Source organism: Sphaerodactylus townsendi, linkage group LG03 (assembly GCF_021028975.2).
Source record: "Sphaerodactylus townsendi isolate TG3544 linkage group LG03, MPM_Stown_v2.3, whole genome shotgun sequence".
NCBI lineage: Eukaryota > Metazoa > Chordata > Lepidosauria > Squamata > Sphaerodactylidae > Sphaerodactylus > Sphaerodactylus townsendi.
The window spans coordinates 91,216,847-91,240,707 of record NC_059427.1 but is presented as its reverse complement, the minus strand read 5'-3'; the positions used below and the strand labels follow the sequence as shown (position 1 = coordinate 91,240,707).

At 42.3% G+C, this 23,861-nt stretch overlaps 1 protein-coding gene across 3 annotated transcripts in view; it reads left to right on the top strand.

The window, feature by feature from the left end:
* SHROOM1 (shroom family member 1) overlaps positions 1-23,861 on the top strand; it is a 59,383-nt gene that overhangs the window by 12,449 nt on the left and 23,073 nt on the right. Inside the window, exons 1-2 of one of the 3 annotated variants that reach the window (XM_048491170.1) lie at positions 18,640-18,734; positions 21,595-21,745. The exons of the other annotated variants lie outside the window; for them this stretch is intronic. The gene's annotated coding sequence lies outside the window, so the exon portion shown is untranslated. Of the gene's footprint in view, positions 1-18,639; positions 18,735-21,594; positions 21,746-23,861 lie in introns of those variants that run through there. 3 annotated transcript variants of the gene reach the window in all.

Sequence of the window (23,861 nt, the reverse complement as noted above, 5' to 3'; positions counted from 1 at the left end):
ATTCACTGTACATGCCAAGATTGGACTTGAGGAGCCGCTGCAAAGTTAGGAAACTGATCACAGATAAAATTGCATTATCTACCATTTGATCCAAAACAGGTAATCTACTTGGTATCACTTTCTTTCTCCCATCTCTTTCTTGGATTAAATAAATCCCAGTTGTGCTCTTTGCTTTCTAAGCTTTTACATTTCAGACTGTAACCCATGAATCCTTCTCAGGCACCTGAAACTTGGCTCAGGAACAATAGAAACTTAGCTGTGGCTTTTTTCACTGACTTTTGTTTACCTGTCCTGAAGTTCAGCTTGTAATGAGTTTCAGTTTTCAGGACATAAAAAACCTGATATACACACTCTGAGGCCTTTTTTGCACGGCCCAATTACACCAGGGTTGAACTGGGATCATATATACCTGGGCTTGTTAATCCCAGTTTCTATCTACACATGGCTCCCCACTCCTGCCCAGGAGCAGAGTTAGGAACAGTAGGAAATTCTCAAGTTGGCTCTGCACGAGCCGGACTTCTGTATTTACTTTGTAAGAATGTCTGAGCATGCCCAGTGTCCTGCATTCTGATTGGCTGTTGTTTTTAAGTGGCAGCTGCAAGCACTTGTGTTCTGATTGGCTGTTGTTAAGCGGGAAAAATACACTTGGTCTGCTCCCGAATGGTGTTTTTGTGTATGTGCTGTTGGAATGGAAGAAATTGATCTGTGTTTTTAATAGTTTAAAAAAAGATTTTCCTGTCAGAGGGAGAAAACTAGTGAATACATCTGCTAATTGATTTAAAATAAAGCTTGTACTGAGGAAAATATACCAAGTGATTGTTCTGATTGGCTATTGCTTTTGAGTGGCAGCTGCAAGCACCTGTGAGCTTCCCCCGCAACCCACATTCTGATTAGCTGTTGTTTTTGAGTGGCAGCTTGAATCAGTGGCGTAATATCCATTGAGCAATGTGGGCAGCTGCCCCGGGCTCAGGAATTTTGCAGGGCATGCTCCTGCATTTTTGTGTTTTTTTTCACATTTCGGCCTGCAGGGGGTGCATTTTTAGAGATATTGGCACCAAAATTTCAGGGTATCATAAGGAGACTGTTCTGATGATGCCTCCCATGTTTGCTGCAGTTTGGTTCAGGGGGTCCAATGTTATGGACCCCCAAACAGGTTGCCCCTATCCCCCATTGTTTCCAATGGGAGCTAAGGAGATTGGGGCTGCACCTTTCAGGGTCCATAACTTTGTCCCCCCTGAACCAAGCTTTGCCAAACTTGGGGGGTGTCATCAGGACAGTCTCCTGATGATACCCTGAAATTTTGGTGTCACTAGTTTAACAGTTGCACCCCTGACAGGCACCCCCGGAAATTTGCCCAAGAATCTTACTTCTGTATTGATTTTTTCCCATTAATGTCAATGGGGAATTTCTGGTGCAGCCTGTGGGGTGCACATTTCTGAAGGCACAGTCACAGAACTTTCAGGGTATTTTCAGGAGACTGTCCTGATGACCCCCCATGTTTGGTGAAGTTTGGTTCAGGGGGGCTAAAGTTATGGACCCTCAAAGGGGCAGCCTCTGTCTTCTATTAGCTCCCATTGGAAACAATGGGGGATGGGGCACCCCTTTTGGGAGTCCATTAACTTTGGCTCCCCTGAACGAAACTTCACCAAACTTGAGGGGTGTCATCAGGACGGTCACCTGAAGAAACCTTGAAATTTTGGTGTCACCACCTTAAAAATGCTGTGGAACCCAGCAGGCTTCATGTACTGGAGCAATGATACCCTGAAATTTTGGTGCCAATATCTCTAAAAATACACCCCCCTGCAGGCCGAAATGTGAAAAAACACCAAAAAATAAAAATGCATCCAAGAATCTCGGATGTTACCGCAAGTTTGGATCGCACAGAGTTCAGTGGGGGCGGACTCGGGCCCTTGGCCCTCCAAGTGCCTCCGAACTGGCTCAGCTTGGCCTGATCCACGGATCGGGCTGAGCCGAGCCGAACTGCCAAGCCTTGCTGCCTGTACTCCGCCTCTTGTCAGCCCTGCTGTGTCCTCAGATGGATCTTTGTGGGGTGGCAGGACTAGCAGTCAGGGGTGCACGCGCACCTGGCCAACCCACGGACCGTGCCGCTCTCCCCTGGATGCCGCTGCTGCCCACCCACCCACCCCCACCCCGCCCCCTGCATCTCATGCCCTCTCGCCGGTATGAGGGGGCACCTAAGTTCAGCCGGCAGGGAGGGGGAAACCACAAGCCACCAGGGGAGGAGGATGGGGAGCTCCGCCTCCTTCCGCCGCCCATGGGGGGCATCAAACTCAGGTTTTGCCCAGGGCTCCAGTTTTCCTCGTTACGCCCCTGGCTTGAATGGATGTTAGGTGGGGAGATCAAGTGACTGGGTGGGAAAAATAAACCAGTTTTTGCTCGGTAGCAGGCACAAAGGGTCACACTTGAGTTTTTAAAAAGAACCTCCAAACTGATAATTTTTGAAAATCCCAGGCTAGGGTAAATATCGCGGGGCAACACCGGAGCAGACACTGTACAGCTTCGGGAGCTGTGCAGAATTCCCGACTGCACAGGGATATTTTCTGTGCTCACCCCGGGATATTTTGACTGCAAAAATGCCCTGATTCTACTTCCTGCCTTGTTTTAGGGAATTGTGGAAAATGTTCCTATTTTCATTACCAGTTTAAATCTAGGTTGTGCTGCTATCATCTCAGTTTTACTTAGCTTTGCCACTAAAGCATGGGATTTTCATATTTGCCATCCAAAGCAAAGATTAGAAAGCCTAATTGCCTCTGAGAATAATAGGAATGGAGCATTTATCTTTTTCAAGGAGTCTTTATGGGAACATAGCGTCAGAAGCCTGCTTTGTTTCACACTTTTTGAGTACGAGTTCTTGCTTTATACCTGATCAAGAACATTTGAAATGGATTTGGCACTTTGCATTATTTGGTACAGTAGTACAGCTTTAATGTTCTGTTCTGTATTTTGCACTAACGTATTGCTTGGGGAGTTCAGACAAGTTGCAGATTTTTCCTACAGTTGTAAGAAGTAACAATCTCCTCTCCTTCCAGCTAAGCATGCTGAAATATCAAAAATTTATTTGTGATCCAAAATTTATTATTTCATGCAGTGAATAAAGGATTGATATACATTTTTTTAAAAAAATGTGCACCCTACAGACCCTTTGGGTAAGAATCATCTCAAGAGCCAAACGTTACAAGACACATCCCATGGTGGCAACTTACTGTCTCTTTTGACATCTGTCTTAATAGGCCAATAATCCTGATTATAGCTTGTTTTAACTGAGGAATGTTCTCTTCTAAGGCAATCAAATATTTTGTGTCTTTAGGAATGCAATCATTTCCCATCTCCCAAGTAGTGATCCATTGCCGTTGTAAATGCACTTTGGAACATGATGGTGAAAACAGTGGTATACTTGGTCAGCATCTTGCTTTATACCTGAACTATGTTGTGAACTTTTAAAAATTGTTCTATTTCAGTTTCTTTCGCTGTAATACCTTCTGCAGTTGTAACTTTTCCTACCATGAATTTAAGCAGTGAAGCATCTATACAACAGCATTATTTTTAATGTTAAGGAGCTATAACCCTATCTATCCATGCCATTTTATACTCAGTTATGCCATTTTGTGTTCTTGTTACTGTTTTTAATGTAACAGTATAACCACCTTCTTCCTTGTCTTCGAGCACATGCCCAGCCAGATTTTAGAAGAAGAGTTGGTATTTTACCGCACTTTTTAAACCCCACCTTTAAGGAGTCTCAAAGCAGCTTACATTCACCTCATCTTTTCCTCTCCACCTTGGGAGCTAAGTGGGGCTGAGGCCAGAGGCGTATGGCCTATAGGGACTTGGAGTCACCAATGTCCCTGGGTGTTTGCCACCAAGCCCCCCCACCTCCCTGCAGGTGGCTCAGAAACCAGCCTTTGGGGGGGGGCTGAATGGTGGGCTGCCATGGCACCCACCTGGGACACCTGCCACCGCCAAGCCCCAGCCTCTGGCCTCTGTGAAGCCTGGGTTTTGGCCTCCCCAGGCTCTGCATGGAGGCTGGGAATGGGGCTCAGAGCAGGCAGCCCTGCCCCTGCAGGCCCTGCCCCCGCACAGCCCCACCCAAGCCCCAGCCTCAGTGTAGGCCACAGGTGGGGTCAGCACCCCCAAGCCGTGCCCTAAGCATGGGGGGCACGGGGGTGCGGGGGACACTTGGAGAAGGGGATGTCTCCTGGCATCATTTCCCCCCCAATATGCCTCTGGCTGAGGCAGTTCCAAAAGAACTGTGACTAACCCAAGGCTTCATTTGGAGGAGTAGGGAATCAAACATAGTTCACCAGACTAGAGTCCACTGCTCATGAGGAGGAGTGGGGAATCAAACTCAGTTCTCTGGATTAGAGTTCATCTCTGTTAACCATTATACCACGCTGGCAATATGATGTTTGCGTCCTGCCATGAAAGGCTTCAGCCACCCATTTCCACACATTAAACCTCTGTTAAAGGGACAGGTTATTTTTCTCCAGGCTGATTGGCAATCCTGAGGTGGACTGGGAAGTTAAAATGGCTTAGGAGCAAGCCCAGCTGAGCTGCAGTGCAGATGAGGCCCAACACTCACCTGTCAAATTGCTTCCCTTCAGTTCTCTACCCTTCCTGCAGAAAGCACTCTGCATCCCAGACACCCTTACACTTTCTGTAGCGTTAATCCTTTGTGGATACCTGAATATTTGCTATGTGGCATTCCACAGCTATACAACTAGGCCATGAGCTGGTGGGTCCCAATATGGACTGTGCAGTCTTCGTAGTGGGCGTCCTGCATTCTCTGCATAGGAAAAGTCTTTCTCTGAATGTGCTCCTGCACATGATGTTGTTGTTGTGTATGACAATTCTATTTTAGGAGTATGGAAAACTGACTGCTAGATGAGCTTTCATGGAGAGCAGTGAGCAACTGGACAAGGGTAGCTAGTGAGGCAACTTGATCCTGTTTTTTTCCTTGAGCCATAATGATCCCCAAAGTAAGGGATGGCTTGCTTTTGTTTTCAGGATCTGAATCCAATTTTGTTCAATTGCCTGTAGAACCAATATTTGTGTTTCAAATTGCAGCACTGTGTCCTCTATATTTTTTTGGTTTTAGTCTTATGCTATGTACTTTGAAATAAGATATAAACAACCAACTATTACCACATCTTTGACACAGGAGAAATAATTTTCATAAGTAGACAGCTCCATGTAGCTTTCCAGCCAAGGTCAGTGATTTTCATTATTTATAACTTTATTGCTTTCGGTGTAGATATCAGGTTTCTCCTATATGAATAGCTTGTTCGTGTCTGTGTGCAGAATTGAATTAAACCATACTTTTTTGAGCAAAGATAAGAGGTAGCCATTAGCAAAATGGAAATGTTATATGTCTTGGGGTGTTTTGCAAATGGTTATGACAGTGTAAAGTTTTTACTGGAACTATTCTTGTCGTGCTGGAGCTGGGCTGCATAAATAGGGCAAGAACTGAATTCTGCATACTCTTGTATGCCAGCACATTCTGAATTTCATCCCTTTAAAAAATGCTGCAACAGGAGCCCAGTTTAGAATATGTTAACTATGGCTTTAATGATTAGAGTATTGGAGTAAGATCTGGGAGGCCCAGGTGTGAATCACCCCTGTGCCGTGGAAGCTTGATGGGCGATCTTGGGCCAGTTACACACTCTCTGCCTAACCTACCTCACAGGGTTGTTGTGAGGATAAAATAGAGAAGGGGAGAAAGTTGTAAGCCATAGTGGACCCCTATTACAGATACAAATGAAGTGAATCAATCATTAAAGATGACTAAATTGCACATAGAAGAAATTGCTAAATAAACAAGTTTTTAAAAGCAGAGGAATGGGACAAGCTGACTTGACTGTGAGCTGGGTTGTACCCACTGTCATTTTCCCATCTAAAATAATGCTTAGTAGAATATGAAGATATCTCAGAAGTCATTCAGTGAGCCAATTCACTTTCAGACCTCTGCAACAGAGGGCATTTTCCTGTGACTGAACTGAAAAGGAAATTGATTTTTGTTCACGTATGGATAGGAAGATAAACAAGTAGCACTGAGTCAGTTCCTGGTCAAGTAATAAACAGTGCTATCAGATGCAGGAACGAAAGAAAGGTCTGCTATACCTTTCATAGCTGTGTAGGAGAAGACATTTCGGCTGGGCATTTTTTCTCGCCTTACCCTGTGAAACCACTTCTTTGCATCAGGTCACCCTATTAATTAAATTCTTGGATCCAAAGGAGTGGGGCAGGTTTGCCAGCTGTTATCAAAATTACCTTGATATGTTAGCCTAGGAGGATCTGAGCTTCTGAATGGACAAAGTTTTATAGAGGGCAAATGATCTGAAGGTCATATGTGGGTCCAAGACGTCATGAGCTGTCCTGGTTTCGGAGCTCACCAAAGTAAAAGTCTTTCGCTTTCTTGCACTTGAGAGGGCTGTATTATTTATTTAGGTAGTCTGTAATAAAGACACCATTGTTTCAGAGCACTGGCAAAGAATGCAGAGAGCCAAGCCTTGCCTTACCTCTGCCACGTAACAATATTGGCATTCCAGCAGAATGCCTCCCTCGCTCCCTTTGTTTGCTTGTTTTAGTCCCCAAAAAGGAGAGTGCAAATGGCAACACCAACTGGGGTCCCTAACATCTCTTTATTTATTTTTTAATTGTTGGATCCTTACTTACGGAAGGAGGAGAGTGATAGCTCATTCTCAATGTACTTGACTTGATACATTTCCTGAAAGTGGATTATGAATGCTAGCCGTAGGGTATTGTTTTCATGGAGAAAATAAGAGGACAGAAAAAGGTAGTGGTAGTATTTCAGGACTCTCCAGAGAAACTGTTTGATTCATATTTTTTTTAGGTTGAGGGTTTTTATTGTGGCAAAAATTTGTGAAGAAGACACTTTCAATTCAATTCAATAGCCTTTATTAGGCATAAAATAAAATAAATAAAATATATTAAAAAGGGAGGAAAAAAGAATAAAACCTAATTATGTTAACTAAGGTCGATTCCCCACTTCAAAAGTGAAAGTGGAGGAGACCCCTGCTCTGTGTTCAGCGCGCGGTTTCAAAAAGGTATACTTCTGACCAGGATCCGAAATGATGCGCGCTGAGGGGTAGGAAGAGCGACAGAATCAGGGTGATTGCGTTGTCACTGCGTTGTCACTGCTGGTGTAGTGAGGAGTGCTGCAGGACCCCGGGGTATTTGCTGTGAGTTCTTCATGGCATTGGGCCCTCATTTCTGTGGAATTGCCTTTCCTCCAAGCTTCCCCATGACAATTTTGTTCATCTGAGCAGGGCCTTCTGCAGGTGACACCCTGTAAACAGACAAGACCAATAGCTTCCTGTACACGTGCATTCTCTGTTGGGGCTCCCACTCTATGGAATGATTTGCTTGATATAGTCAGGAAGGCTTCTACTCTCCTGGCATTCAGCAGACTATGCAAAACCAAATTATTCAGAAGGGCATATTCACAAAGATAATAGGACTTTATTATAATGGAATAGCTCAGGAAGGTGCTTGAATAAAGGGAAAGGGACTGTGGACTATACTACTATGTGAATTTAGATTTCCTCATCCTTTAATATGTCATGTTAATACTTACGCTCTGTTTTTGCTTTGTTCCAGGTTTTTACTTGGTTTTACTTTTTGCATTCCTTTTTGCAATCTCATCCTATTGGTTGCATTGATTTACACTGTGTAATCTGACTTGAGTCTTAGTGAGAAAGGCAGATTATAAATAATGTAAATAAAATAATACTTTTCATGTATGTGGAATTTATGTACTAGAAAAGCTTTTGCAGTTTCTGCCTCTGTTCTGTTCTCTTCTGTGCAAATGAGAGCTATGATCTTAGGAGTATGTCTGGAAGCATAACAGTTAATCATTGACTAAGAAGATGAAGAAATACCTGTGGCTTCTATTCACTTTCCTTGGGCAGCATCCAAAACATGTGCATGGTGTCCTCTGCCACCCATTTTGTTAATGCTGAACTGAATAGAAACTGTGATTCAAGAGTAATAAGTAATAAATTACCCACTTGCTGGATGAAAATGACAGATTGCAACAGGAATTAACATGTTTTCAAAAGGCTCCTGAGATGGATATAATACTGTCCTGCCTTCTTGAAGTATCCTAGTAATACTGGATTCCAAGAATTCAGCCTTAGAAATAGGTCAGAAACATTTGAGTAGGAAGATAAATGCCTAACATCCCAGATGTTTGAAAGCCTTTATCCTACAAATACTGCGCATCACTAAACAAATTTCTTTTCGTAACCAGGGACAATGTACACTGAATTCCAAGATAGTATTGCTTCATACGGAGGAGACAGCTGCTCTTAAATCAAATAGTTCCTAGCTGAACTAAGATAGGTGATATACACTTGTCAAAGACAATTACCTTTGTATTATTGAATGCTATACAAACATTAATATTTCTAGGGCTATTGTTTCCAGTTATCTCCAAGATGTACGAAGTTTGAATCTACTTGCTTCTGCTGAAAGTAACCGTTACTGGAGTTAACATATATCAGCAGGAAACAATTTGAAACACATTTGAAACCTTTAGTTGCATTAAAGAGAAGGTTTTATAGACATGATCAGAGGAAGCATCAGAAAAGTGCTAGTGACAAAGTCTGGAGGTGCTTGCTTGTTTTCACAAGGAAATATGAAAATGGCAACTGAGCTCTGAAATTTACAGCTTTGGGCAGAATTCAAAGAGGCAGACTGTTTGGGCAATGGTATGGGAGCAACAGGTTTTTTGGGGTGATTTGTGATGAAAATGTATCAAACAGAAAATTAGTCTGTTAATAAGATTAATCTTGGTTTTCTTGACTGGTCAGTGGCCATATATGATTCCAGCTGGTCAAGAAATCACAAAATAGCACAGAAAATTGGTGCAAATCTTTTGGGTTTTCAGACAAGTCAGAATGTTCTAACTCTGTGAGGATAAATTTGCACAGTTTATTTTGTTCCACAGTTATAAAAATGTACATTCTGCTTTCTTGATTCCAGATCTTATTTACAGAATATAGTTTAAGCATGCCCTGTGAACTTTAATTAATGTTTGTATGTAATCCCACTGGAACAGTTTGTTTCTTTTCTTATCACTGATCTGTATACAATATAGTGAAAAAGACTGGGCAGAAATACTTAGGAAGTAAATACTTAGGAGTTGTGGGATTTATTTTACAAATGTTACAGAGAGGTATTGTGTTTGATTATTGCTTTTGATCTTGAATTTTTGCATTTCAATAGGAAGCCATTTAATTTTAAATTAGAGGTCTGTTATGAACTCCTGAGGCAATTAATTTTTAAAATAAAATTGAAAATCTGTGACTTATAGTCCTAATAATTAGGGTATTTTTCTACTGCTGCTATTTTATTAGTTTTAATGAACTAGCATGGCCCATGAGATCCAATTTTTATATGTTCTAATGCCGTGGTGGCGAACCTTTGGCACTCCAGATGTTATGGACTACAATTCCCATCAGCCCCTGCCAGCATGGTCAATTGGCCATGCTGGCAGGGGTTGATGGGAATTGTAGTCCATAACATCTGGAGTGCCAAAGGTTCGCCACCACTGTTCTAATGTGAACAAATACCATACAATCACATTCTTTTCCATGCCATGTCACAATAAAATACTATCCAGTAATTATCAGCTTTTGCTTTGGTTTTCCAACAGCTTGTGCTTATATTGGAATTGATAAGTGATTAGTAAGAACCACTTGATCATAGTGTTTGGCATGGACCTTTAAGGCTAGGTTTTAAAATGTTTGTTACTTACTGCATAATATTGACTGAGTCATTTCAGCTTTTTCCAAACAACCTCTGAGGGTTTTGGGTTTTGCTTTTGAAATATTTGTTTATTTACTGCATTTGTACCCTGTCTTTCTTCCCAACAGGGACTTAAAGTGAGAAAGGGGTCTCGGTTATAGTCTCTCACCGAGGGCTTACAAAAATCTTGAACCAGCCCTGGCTGCAGGTTCTGTTACAACTATTTGCTCTAGGAGCAGCAAAAAGCAGGGTTGGGGAGTGACTTCGCAACATCACTCCTGGCTTGTGCCCTGTAATGAGGTCATGACACGTTAGGAATCCACTTCCAGTAGAGACAAGCCAATTCTTCGAGCGCTCAGCTTTACCCTAATCTTAGGGTCCAGGGAGCGTGTGTGGGGAAGGAAGATCAGCAAACACTACTCTCCCTTCCTCTACCATTGCTGTCCTGTCAGCGGATATGCTTTTGTACCAATAGAACAGCAACATGGAATCTAAGCTCAACATGCTTTGAGCTTCCAAAAAAGGGGCTGAGTTTTAATTTTTTTCACTGACCCCAGTGCCAAATAAAAATGATGAAGGCAGTGTAAATAATCATGCATTGTAACCTGGATAAATTCAGTTTATGGGGTAATCTAAAAAATTTTGGCTATGCATTTTGACAAACGTCAGTGCCTTGTTTTCTGTCATGATCTGGCCCTGTTCCTGCCTGATCCTGTCATGTTTCTTGACCAGGATGTGGGATCCTTTCTCTTTGACTTCATTCTCTTGCTCATTAGACACCTGCTGGCTTTTGCATTTCAAAGCATTGGGGAGTATGGGTTGTTTTGTTTTAGTAAAGGGCCTTGTATTCCTGTGAGAATGGAGGGGTGTTGGTTCTCTCTGGGAACTGTGCTGAGGGGTGGTCTTATGTGATGTGGAAGGGGGCATGGAGAGCGGTATAATGAAAGCTGTTTTGGTGCCTAATTCTCAGTTCTGTCAGTTAAAGTACAAATATCTTATCCTGATGCTGTTTTCAATAAAGGAAATTGTTTGAACACGAAGTCTCGTTCTTGAGCAGTTAAGGGGCACAGCAGTTTTTATTAGCCTTCTCTCAGTGGTCATTTTATTAGGAGCAGGGATTTAGCAGTCACTGTGGTAATAGGTATGTATACGTAAACACATTTATTTTTCTTGGCATGTATGGGTAAACACATTGTGAAATCAGAGTTGAGGAAAAAGGGCTTAGCTTTGTCATCGTTCGTCTGTGATAGTCATAATGATAGAGAGATTGGAAGACTGTTTGCTGAGCCCCTTGAGGAGTAATGATAGGGAAGGTTGTTATGACCTCTAACTTTTTTTCCTGCTTCAAGATCTCACAAAAATATACACGGCTGCTGGGAAATTGCTATTTTGTCCTGAACATGATCACCATGTCCACTTGCTTGGCTTATTGGCTAGAGCCAGCATGCACTCTTAAAAGGGATCTCCTTTGCCTCTAAGACTAAGGCTGTAGATAACATAAAGAAAGATCAGCTGCAATCAAAAATCTTGTGAAGGACCCTGAAGGAGGCTGGTTTGTGAAGTACACTTGAGGGAATAGAGGGGGTTAACTGTCCATTAATTTATGTCAATTCTACTCCATGTAAATAAACTTCTTGATCTCTGCATGTTGGCTGGAATGAGAGAGATTCTGCCAGAACAGGCACTGACTTGAGGCTTTCCCAATTTGATCTGATTATAAAATACAAACCATAAGGAACCCAGAGAAATCCCTGGCATTTACCTCAGTCACTCAAAAATGTAGGTGTCCATTAAAAAGATGCTTAATTCTTTCATTACCCCAGTTTACTTCTGATACATTTTTGATTGTTGCTTCAGCCTTAGTCTACCTTCAATACCCTCAAATTTTGCTGTGGTCTTTGTTCAAACCAAAATCCCACTCACTAGCCTAACTCAGTATTAGATTGTTGCTACTTAATATGTCATAAGCCTAGTATAGAAGTTGAATAGCATTGTTATATATTTCCCATTTGCACTGACTGAACTAATATTCAAGAAAAGCAATACAATTGTGTTCAACAAAACTGAAAACAATATTGCTTTATAGAATAAAGTGACAATAATAAAGTTTAATGTTAATGGCCCAATTCCACTTGGATGTGGTTGGACTCGTGCTGGCGTCTTTCCCCCCTGCCAACTTAAGGGACACTGCCACTGGCAGAGAGGGCAAGGACTCCATCATTTGGTCGCCCTACAGATCTGCAGCAGCAAAACATGGAAGTAGGTGCTGCTGCAGAGCGACGCTGGTGGCCAATTGGACACCGGCGTAGTAGGGTGGACCAGGGCATTTCTGGGGTTGGAGCCGACTTTCGTCACCTTCCACCTGGGCTTGGGTGCCAGGAACTCTGCAATGTGGACCTCAGAATTATGCCACCCTTTGGGAAGGCATAACTCCGCTTTGAGCAATGGAGGGCTTTTTTCCAGGCATTTCTCTTTTTTTCTGCTCTACCCATATGCCACCTGAAAGCCCTCTGGAGGTGGCACTGAGGTGCGGCAGGACCAATGTCCATGACTTCCAGAGCCCTTTGCATGGAGCTTTTACTCTATAATTAACTCATAACATATGTATCCTTTTATTTTAATTTATTTTGGTGACTCAGTTCAACAATACTTTTTTTTATCCCCCAGCTGTGGACCTTCTTAAAATCTTGCACGGAGTTAAAAGCATATGTATCCTTTTTTGTTTTGTTTTTTGGTGACTCAGTTCAACAAGAATCCTGGTTAAAGTGGAAGTAGCTAACATTCATTTGTTTTTTCATTCTTAATAGCAGCCATAAGGGATGAGGCAGAAATCAAGATTAGGGCCACAGGAGGAGTGGGATTAACTTCCATTCCAACTGGTGCATGGTGAAACTACTAGCATTTTAGTGATTAGGAGTGAGCTAGGTCAGGAAAGCACAATAATAAGAAGAATGTACCCCAGCTCTCCGGCCCCATGTAACAATTCATACAGTTACAAACTGGATTGTTTTCCCATGTGACCCCATTTTGTTGTATTTATATGGAATGTGTAGGGAAAAGTTCTATCACTGCATTCTGTGGGCTCAACCTAATCCTCTTTGTTGAAGCATCCTTATGTGGAGGAATCTTACAGGACTCTACAGAGTTGTGTTTTTGTTGCCTTTCTTATGGCAAATGCTATTACAGAGGATTGGTTCCAAAGGAAAATCCCCACTGATGGAAGCAGCAGGGAGATTTTTGCTAGTTCTCCCCTCTCGCTATAGACCGCCGACTCCCCTCTCAGGTGGAAGGGTAGCAGAAAAATCCTACTCTGCTGATGGAAAGCTCTTCCTTCATCAGAGATTTTGCACAGAATTCAACCCAGAGTGAGGGAGACCTGTACATTCCCCTTGTATTCCTATCTAACCCTCTCATGTTTCATTTAGTCAAGGGATACTGGTAAAACCAGAAAATGCCTGTGCTTATGCCTGTGAACGATTAGAAAAAGGCTCTTTTGTGCCTCCATTAAAGCACTGTGCCATTAGCGCTTGGTTCAAGCCTTTAGGAGCTGGGCCATGCTTATGCCTCTGTGGCCTTTTTAGACTGTTCTCAGACCTCCAGCAAGAACTCCCCTTTAGCACCACCTTCAAGTGTGACCCCAGGATTCCACTGGTGATTTCCACACAGCAGAAATAAAACATCCTGCAGATGTTTTGAAAAGATCATTTTTGGGTTTTTTAGTTCACACACAGCCCACCAAAAACAGCCAGCCAAAAGCATTCTCAGCCAAAATGAATATTTTTCCCCACTGGCTGCACAGAGCTCTTGTCAGTTTCTTATTTGCACCCACCACTCTCCGTGCTGCTGCAGAGACTCTCCGTGCTTCTGCCATTCGGTAAAGGTTTTCCATGAAGGTTTCCTCTGCTTGCATCTCATCTGCACATTATTTCTGTGTTAAAAGTAGATGAATAGAGTTTGTTTTGTCTAGCAATCCTGTGAACCTGTCGTTTTCCCCTTTTTTGTTTTGAGGGGTACTTCTGCAAAGCTATGGCGACACAAATATGCGTGGATTGCAACTTCTCTAATCATGTCACCGTAGCTTCACAGAAATCCCCCTGAAAACAATAAAAAAGGAAAATGATACCTGTCCAGGATCGCTAAGCAAAACAAACTTTAGGGTGTTGTGGGATTTCCAGGTTGCATGGTCGTGTTCCAGTAGTATTTTCTCCTGACGTTTTGCCTGCATCTGTGGCTGGCACAGATGCAGGCGAAATGTCAGGAGAAAATACTACTGGAACATGACCATGCAACCTGGAAAACCCACAACACCCTAGTGATTCAGGCCGTGAAAGCCTTCGACAATACATAAAACAAACTTTATTCATCTACTTTTTACATAGAAAGTGAACACGGATGAGCTGCAAGCAGAGGAAACCTCCATTGGGAACCTTTAAGAATCTACCGTAGCACACAAAATGGCATGCACAAGTGGTGAAAATGAGAGTAAGAAGTCTAGGTGAGAGTAAGAAGTCTGCTTTTCTTCTCAGCTGGGTTGAGAGAAATAAAACATTTTGGAGATGTTTTGGGGTGTGCAAACTTCTTCCCCAAAACACTTTTTAAAACGACCCCAAGACGTTTTATTTCTGCTGTGTGGGAATCACCACTGAGACTCTTAAAATGTTCAAAGAAGAAGCAGTGGTCTGGATTCAGGGACCTACATACTGCTTTTCCCAATCATTGCCCCCTCAACTGCTTTCTGTTAATCAAGTTTCCAGAGAAGTGTCTTCCTCAGCTGGAAAAAAAAAGCCACTGGGACAGAATAGGTGAAAACTAGTAGGAAGGACACTAATTCGAATTTTGACTAATTCTCCCCTTTGGATTGTGCCCCTCATATGTAGCCTCCTTATTTTTACATGTTTAGCAGAGACCATATCTTGTGCGATGTTCTCTTAGGCCCCGATGCCTTTCTACAAGCTCTTTGCTTCTAAAGTAGGTGAGGTTCTAGCTGCCAGTCATGCAACTGAATGGAATCTTTAGAATGTAGTTTAATATTTATCTTAGCCGTTTGTACTTTGATAAGCAGGGGGTCATTCACAACTGAGTACAACACTGGTAGGCTGCTCATGATGTTTGCTTTGCATTTCACATGTTTATTGATCACATTCTTCTGAGCGCTCTTGGATTTTGTAAAAGAGGTTGATAATAGGCGATTCTTTTGTCCCACATTTCTGTAAAACTGTTGGGAACCAATTCAGGTTCTCTTGCCTTTGGTTAATTAGTTTGCTGAGCAAACACTCACATATGTAATCTGTTAAATTTCTGATAGAAAACAACAACTATAAATCAACTATGGGTGAGATTATTATCCCATCTGAAAAACTGGGGTCAATCCATATGAACAATCACTTCATGCCCCTATCCTATTTTACCATCACAATATTCTGCAAGTGTGCCATGGTGTGATCATCTTATTTGCATTTCTAGGAGAGGGGAAGAGTCTGGCTTCCAGTGGGCAGTTCTTTACTGTTAGCACCACACTTTTGAAAAGGGACTCTTTGTCCTAGTTCAGTGATGGCGAACCTTTTCAAGACCGAGTGCCCAAATTGCAACCCAAAACCCACTTATTTATCGCAAAGTGCCAACACGGCAATTTAACCTGAATACTGAGGTTTTAGTTTAGAAAAAACGGTTGGCTCCAAGGCGCACGTTACTCGGGAGTAAGCTTGGTGGTAGTCGGTGGCTTTGCTTTGAAGCAACCGTGCAACTCTTCCAACGGGTGAATCACAACCCTAGGAGGGTTTACTCAGAAGCCATTGACAGCAACCGAGCTTACTCCCAGGTAAGTTCTTTGCATGAAAATCAGTGGGGTTTAACAGCGCTTAACAGGGTTAACTACACTGCTCCCCCAAAACTTGGTCTTAGGTTTAATGCTAATAATCGAGCCCAGCGGTCCAGGCCAGCCTAGATGTGTGTGGGGTGGGTGGGGGCACGTGCCCACAGAGATGGCTCTGAGTGCCACCTCTGGCACCCATGCCATAGGTTCACCACCACTGTCCTAGTGCACAAGTGGAGAATACAAAACTGCTGGAAGAATTGAGGGGATAAGCTAATAACAGACATTACATGAGCAGTCAAGTGGATCAATATTCACCTTGTAAAGAATTCAGAACACAAGACAGGAAAGGTTTGAGCAATGGCATGAACATCACACCAGGGAAATCTTGTCACAGGTCATAATTGGAATCCCAAGCAGTGCTCCTCGAGTGTTTGAAACTTGTGCACAGCCTCCTCTGTCATAGTATTGCATGATAATGACAAATAGGAAGGGGAAAAGGTATTTTCTCAGTACCAATATATAGCTGTTGGATGCTTGAAAAATCCTTGCATCAGAAAATGTTATTTGGTGAATCTGCATTCCCTTTATGAAATGATTCTCTGGTATACATGTAATAGTCTTGAAAAACTGAATAAATGCCTTTAAGCAGTATTAGTTCATTATATTTCAATGAAACAAATAGATTGGTGGTAGAACAGCTGTCTACGAAAGGCTGATTCGTACAAACACAGACCACTCACATGTTGTTGTTGTTGTTGATTATTATCATTATTAATCAATCAATTACATTTCATAATGTAATTTCACAATCCCTGAAGGGCTCTGGGCGGTGTACAATACCCGGTGTACAATACCTCTACCTGGGCCAGAGCCTTTACAGCCCTGGCCCCGTCCTGGTGGAATGCTCTACCATCTGCTGTCCGGGCCCTGCGGGACCTTGGTGAGTTCCGCAGGGCCTGCGAGACCAAGTTATTCCACCAGGCCTTTGGGAATGCCAGCCACAGTTTACCTGCCCCCCTCTGAAGCCCCCGCAATAGCTTGTCATCTCCAGCATTGCCTGGTTACTGATTCCATCTATTTTTGGGCAATGCTGACCCTCCTGGCCTTTGGTCAGAGGGCCATCAGTATTTGGATTGATATATGAACTGCTGCTATAATGTACTTTAGTGTTTTTATTGGTATATTATTTTATGATTTTAAATTGTAAATGCTTTCTACGTTTATTGTACACCGCCCAGAGCTCTCCGGGGGTTGGGCGGTCTATCAAATTAAACAAACAAACAAACAAACAAGCAAGCAAGCAAGCAAGCAAGCAAGCAATGCACAATAAAACACAAATTGTGAACAATAAACATTAAAATCTCTTAAAACACACTAGCAGCATTATCAGAAAACCTATAACAATTAATATAATCATTAATACAATAGTATTTAGGTGTATACATTTGTTCTTGAGTCCAACTCAGCAGTAGTGCTTTACAACTTATGTCAGCATGTATCAGTGACAGGTCACAGGAATAGCTCAAAATGGCCTTCGTGCTATATTCACGGGTCCATAGGTCAATGTTAAGCATGCTATTTTTTTTTTTAGATTAACTGTACTGTTTGCTCAGTTGATTTCTTCTCCATCCACTACTTACCTTTTGCACAGAAATTGCATACATGGCACTCTGGTCAATGGGAGTGTGCTTACGAAGCCAGATAATATCTTTTTAAAACATTGACTTGACAAGTGGGAATGGGTCCAGAGGAGGGCGATCAAAATAGTAAAAGGTCTGAATTCTGTGTCCATTGTGGAGTACCTTAGAGAGCTAGGTATGTTTAGTCTACCCAAAAGAAGGTTAAGGAGTGACAGGAAAGCCATGTTTAAATATTTGAAGAGATGTCACGTTGAAGATCAATTAAGCTTGTTTTCTGCGGCTCCAGAGACTAGGACAAGGAGTAATGGACCCAAGGTACAGGAAAAGAGATTCCACTTAAACATTAGGAAGAACTTCCTGACAGTCAGGGCTGTCTGACAGTGAAATACATGAGTGTGGTAAAGTCTCCTCCTTTGGAGGTTTTAAACAGAGGCTAGATGATTATCTGTCAGGAATAAATTGTGTATTCCTGCATGGCAGCAGATTGGACTTGCTGACCCTTGTGGTTTCTTCCAAGTCTATGATACTATATAATTTGATGTAGCACCCATGTGTGCTAACTACATTAGAAAGTTTACAGAACCAAGTGATACACTCTTGCAACAAAATCTTTAGACAGCACATGTCTTTGTGACTAACATGCTGCTTGCATCTAAGTCATGTCCTCTGTGTTGTACAGTTACTACTACAAATGACATATATGATACATATATGATACATACACAAATGATACTACATGAACAAGTTTAAGTTTCTAGAGACTTAAGTGTCTAGAGAGTAGGAAAGTAAAATATATTTCTTATTCATGTACCTTTTAACAACAATGACTTTGTCTTTGTGTCTTTCTATCTCTATAATTTCCATTTTACAAATCTGGAGGAGGAGGAAGAAGAAGAAGAAGAAGAAGAAGAAGAAGAAGAAGAAGAAGAAGAAGAAGAAGAAGAAGAAGAAGAAGAAGAAGAAGAAGAAGAAGAAGAAGAAGAAGAAGAAGAAGAAGAAGAGGAGGAGGAGGAGGAGGAGGAGGAGGGAGGAGGAGGAGGAGGAGGAGGAGGAGGAGGAGGAGGAGGAGGAGGAGGAGGAGGAGGAGGAGGAGTTTGGATTTATATCCCCCCTTTCTCTCCTGCAGGAGACTCAAAGGGGCTGACAATCTCCTTGCCCTTCCCCCCTCACAACAAACACCCTGTGAGGTGGGTGGGGCTGAGAGAGCTCAGAAGAGCTGTGACTAGCCCAAGGTCACCCAGCTGGCGTGTGTGGGAGTGCACAGGCTAATCTGAATTCCCCAGATAAGCCTCCACAGCTCAGGCGGCAGAGCTGGGAATCAAACCCGGTTCCTCCAGATTAGATACACGAGCTCTTAACCTCCTACGCCACTGCTGCTCCTGCTGGGTGTTAACTCACCCAAATAATCAAGGAAGTTGATTCTGATTAGAACCAGATGAATTCCAGTTCTTGCCTTTATTTGACACTCACGCTTCTTCCCTTTTGCATTCACTGTAAGCCTATTCCTGCTCAAGAGGCTGTGTGTTTGGGCTTGTCAGCTTGAGAAGTTTGAGAATCGCTAGTTTCGTGGATAAAGTATTGGACTTGGATGTGGGAAACCTGGTTTCAAATCTCACTCAACCAAGTAACAAACCTTGAGCCAATCACTATCCATCAAGCTTAGCTAATTCACCTCAAAGGGTTGTTGGAGGATAAAAATGGGGACATCAACTCTTCCTTCTTGGAAGAAGGACCAGGATGCAAATATGACAGGAAAATATGGTGATATGATATTAGTTTGGCTCTTGACTAGTTGATGGCTTGCTTCCCTTTGTTTATTTCCTGCAGTGCTAGTTTATTAAAGAACTTTGCACCATCTGCTGTTTCTCTGGCATTTTACACCGCACTTAGTTTAATGTGCTTTCTGTCAGTGGCAGACAACAGAGAATACCCTCCTGGAATGAGTTTATGTTACCCTATTGGCTTGTATTGTGCAATTTCCAGGACATTTCTGGCTGCTTAGCCACAGGACCCTTTTGGAAAACAATAGCATCATTTTTAACCTTACCAAGATGTTGACTGAGTGAATTTTCTTTCCTTCCAGGGTGAAAGGAGATGGGGCTGTATGTCATTTTAACAAACTTCAATACATATGAAATATAAAGCTTAAGGCTCCATTGTTTAGCTCAGGATTGTAAAAAGCTTTTCTCTAGATATGTTTCTACTTTTAGAACATTTACAATGCAGAGTAATATTTGGTCATTTATTGTCAGGGCTTCCTGAGGATTTGCAAATACCCAGAGAAAGGTCAGGGCCTGATACAGCCAATGTGAAGTACTTATAACTTCTACAGATATAACTATTAACTTCCCCATTGAATTGGAATCTTAGCCTTTGGCTGTGAACCCAGCATTCATATATGCGTCATTGCAGGATCATGGGTCTTTGATGTATGGGGACTAGATTCAGTTGCTCAGATGTTCTTAAGGCTAGACACTGAGCATATCTTTCCAGCTAATTCTGAGAGATATGGGAAAAGTTGGTGCAGAAAATCTTCCAGAAGCAGAGGCGTACAGGGTCTAAATGGCACCCGGAGACAAAGCTTCCTCTGGGCGCCCTGCACAGGAGCCCTGCCCCCACACGTCCCTGCTGCAGGGATCCTGGGAGGGTGGAATGCCCTGGCCCCGGCCACCTGCGGAGAGTGCAGAGTTGGGCCTCCCTCAGCCCCCCCCGCCGACTGCCTGGAGATCAGGGACGTGGCCCTGTCCCCCAGGTTTTAGCAGGCCCAGTCATGCCTTGAACTACCTTTTCAAGTTATGGTGATCATTTCAACAACATACCCAAGAGCCTTTGCTAAATATACAAATTACTAATTTGCATATTTAGCAAAGGTTCATGGGTATATTGTTGAAATGCTCATCATAACTTGAAAAGATAGGCACTAACCCCCATCCCCACTTACTTTAATTCTGCCGGCAGCCGACTGAAAAAGCAGTCTACTCAGGCTACGCTGTTTTGGCTCCATGTTTTGTCAGAGTTGCCTCCTTCAGGGAGGCTGACTCTCTGGTCACATGGGGGACCAATTTCGTGCCCTCCACATGACCAGATGGCGTGCATCCAAAGACATGGATTACCCCATGTCCCCGGGCAGATACGCACTGTCCAGAAGCAATGTTTTTTTATGGTGGGGGGGGATTTGTTCACTCAGACTATTTCAAAATATTCAACAAAGCTCTTTGCTATTAAAATTGACTATTTACTTCAGAATTGTCTGTTGTTAGAGTGAAATCAGTTGAAGTCTACAAAGTATTGTGTAAAAAAATTGTGTTTGGCATCTTCATATATTAGCCTTATTGAGGAACAGGCTTGAATTTTGCCATCTGTTTCTCCATACAGCAGAGTTCCCCAGAATTCAAGTAGGCCATTCTGCCATCAGTGAAAGTCCAATTAATTCAATTTCTGATTTGGATTATTTTGCATCAGAAAGATCTGGTTTTGTCCCCAGAGGCTCTGGCACAAATGCCTTGTTTAGAATTCTGTTGCTCTACCTTGCTGTTCTTGGGAGTTGTCTGACTTGTTTACTATGTCTTGTAAATCTAGCTCCACTTTATAAATTAACTTCTTGTAACTATTCACTGGCCTTCGCCTGCCTGACATTATCCAGCTTGGCTGCTTTCCACATTCCCCTTGGCTAAAAGTGATTGATGCCAAGACTGTCCTTGAAACAGTTCAGAGCTGGTGAACTTTTTGCTGAAAGAGCACCAGACATTTTCAGCAAAATATGTCTCTCTTGTTTTTCTTTTTCTGTGCCATAGGACTACACATCCAGAATTAGCCTGAGATGCACTTAAGAACATAAGAACCATACTGAATCAGACCAGTGGGCCATCTAAGTCCAGCATCCCATCTCACACAGTAGCCAACTTGTTTCTCTTGAGGTCCAACAACAGGACAAAGGCAGAGGCCTTCCCCTGATATTGCCTTCTAGCACTGGTCTAGCACTGGGATTCAGAGGTTGGCTTTCTCTGAACGTGAAAGTTCCCTTTAGTCACCAAGGCTAGTAGCCACTGATAGTCCTATTCTCCATGAATCTGCCCAATCCCTGTCTAAGCCTGTGTTCATCATTACATTCTCAGGCAGTGAATGCCACATTTTAATAACTTGCTGCATAAAGAAGTAGTTCCTTTTGTCCATCCTGACTGCCCATCAGCTTTATTATCATCTACATGTCTATTCTTTTTTTGTCAAAGAACTCCAAAAGATTGGTGAGGTAGGACTTCTTTTAGCAGAAGCTATGCTTATTTTCCCTCAACAGGCTTTGTTCCTCTATGTGCATGGTATTTTTATCCTTGATTACAATTTCTTCTAATTTAGATGAGGCAAGAATCTAATAATTTAGCAGATGAAATCAGGAACAGAACTAGATGAGGCTCCAAGGCAATTAGAAGAACAAAAGTAGAGGGGAAAAGAAGGGAAATATGGCTGAACTAGAGGAAAAATTGTGCAAGACCTAAGAACAAGAAAGGTGAGGACAACCTAAGATCACATACCAGTATGGAAAATGCAGCCTGAAAACCTGCAATGTTAGCATGTTTGGGGAAGGAAGCAGAGTTTTGTCACCATTGAGGAGGGTTAGGCATCACTTCAGAGCCACTGATGTCAACATATATTTTGAGGTTGCTTATTGCAAGAAGTTGCAGCAGAGGATGCTGCTTATTTGTGGTGGTAAAGATATCAAGTTGTTAATAATCATTGGGTATGTTACTGACAGCTACATTTGGGAGGAAAGGTGGCATGGTATAGCCTGATCTCATCATATCTCAGATGCTGAGTTGGTGCTTGAATGGGAACCACCAAGGAAGGCTCTACAGAGAAAAGCAATGGCAAATCACCTCTGCTTCTCAATTCCCTTGAAAGCTCCTTGCTGAGGTCTCTGTAAGTTGGCTGCAACTTGATGCCAATTTGCACACACACATATAACTGTCAGCAGCTACAGGTCCAGTCCTGTAACAAAAGGCCAGTTTTAAAGCACTTGACAGATTTACACTCAAGTGCCATAACATTTCTAATAGCAGAGCGCATCAAAAAAGAAAGAAAGCCCTTCTGATAGTTCTGAAGTGGTGACCTGAAGAGTAGGAGGAACTGCTGTGGTGTGGATAGAGGAAGGCAGAAAGGAGCAAGAAAATCCAAAGAAACCCTAACACATTGGATCTCCTTCACTTTTTCTGTAAAGGGAAAGTTGCATTTTGAGAGCTTTTGGAAACTGTGGGTATTCCTGATCTGAGAGCGCAGTCAGTTCCAGAGAGGGGAAAACATGTGCGTAATTGAGAATCCAACCTGAAGGGAATGCAAAGGAGACCACAAGTGTGTAAATGGTCATGGAATCACAGAATTCTATGCTGATAGTGAACACCATATTACCATAGTTCGGGGGTGGGCAGTATATTAAATGTAACAAATAAATAAATAATAAAACATATCCTGTGTTTCTCTATGGCTTAAAGCAACTTATAACACATAATTAGAACATAACTAAAACTGCCACCCACTCCCAACATATTAGAACTCAGTAAATCTACCCAAGTTACTGATAGTAACATTTGTAGTCTCCATGGCTCTGGCTGTGTTTACTTTTTCTGTTTTTATGCAAATCAGCAAGGATGATATGTATCATAACAGGAAAAGATCTTGTTGACTAATTGAGTAAAAATATCAGGACATGTGTCTGAACAACCCATCTGGGAGATATTCCTGTAATACAACATCATCTTTGAAGGGATTTTGTACAGGCGGAGTCAGCCGAGTTTTACAGTTCTGGAAACTGTGACTTTAAATTTGTATTCCTAAGCACGCTTAACAATCAGTTCACAGTTTTATCTAATCCAATGGTGGGACACGATGAATTCAGCTAGGAAGTGTAATTACTAAACTAACAGTGGTCTCCTAAGCAGGTCTCTCTCTCTCTCTCTCTCTCTCTCTCTCTCTCTCTCTCTCTCTCTCTCTCTCTCTCTGTCTCTCTCTCTCTCTGCGCCATCAAATCACATCTAACTTATGGCAACCCCATAGGGTTTTCAAGGCAAGAGACATTCAGAGGTTGTTTGCCATTGTCTGCTTCTGTGTCATGGCCTGGTATTCTGTGGAGGTTGACCATCCAAATACTAGCCACGGCTGACCCTACTTGGCTTCTGAGATAGGGCTTGCCTGAGATATCCAGGTCAGGGCATTCAGAATCTTAAGGTAAAGGTAGTCCCCCGTGCTAACACTGGTTAATTGCTGTCCCATGGGGTGATATCACTTGGTTTCTGTTCAGTGGAGATTACTTTTAGGAAAGTGTTCTTGGATGGTACTGTAAATACACATGGCCCTTGCAGTATCTCATTAAGCTATTTTTGGATGGACTATGTAACAGTTGTTTAGATTACCACCACTTTTATGCAACACACTAAAAAGCATTCAGGTCACTATTATAATTGTGTTGAATGTGAATGTTGTTAATGTGAAGTAAGTTTGCAGAAGGCAGCATCAGTTTCCACAATAGCACTAGTAATTAGTAATGTTAATTTATGTCAGTTAAATATTATAGCAAAATAAAAGTCATAGGTGTGAAATTACACTAAGAATTACATCAATTTAATATATAA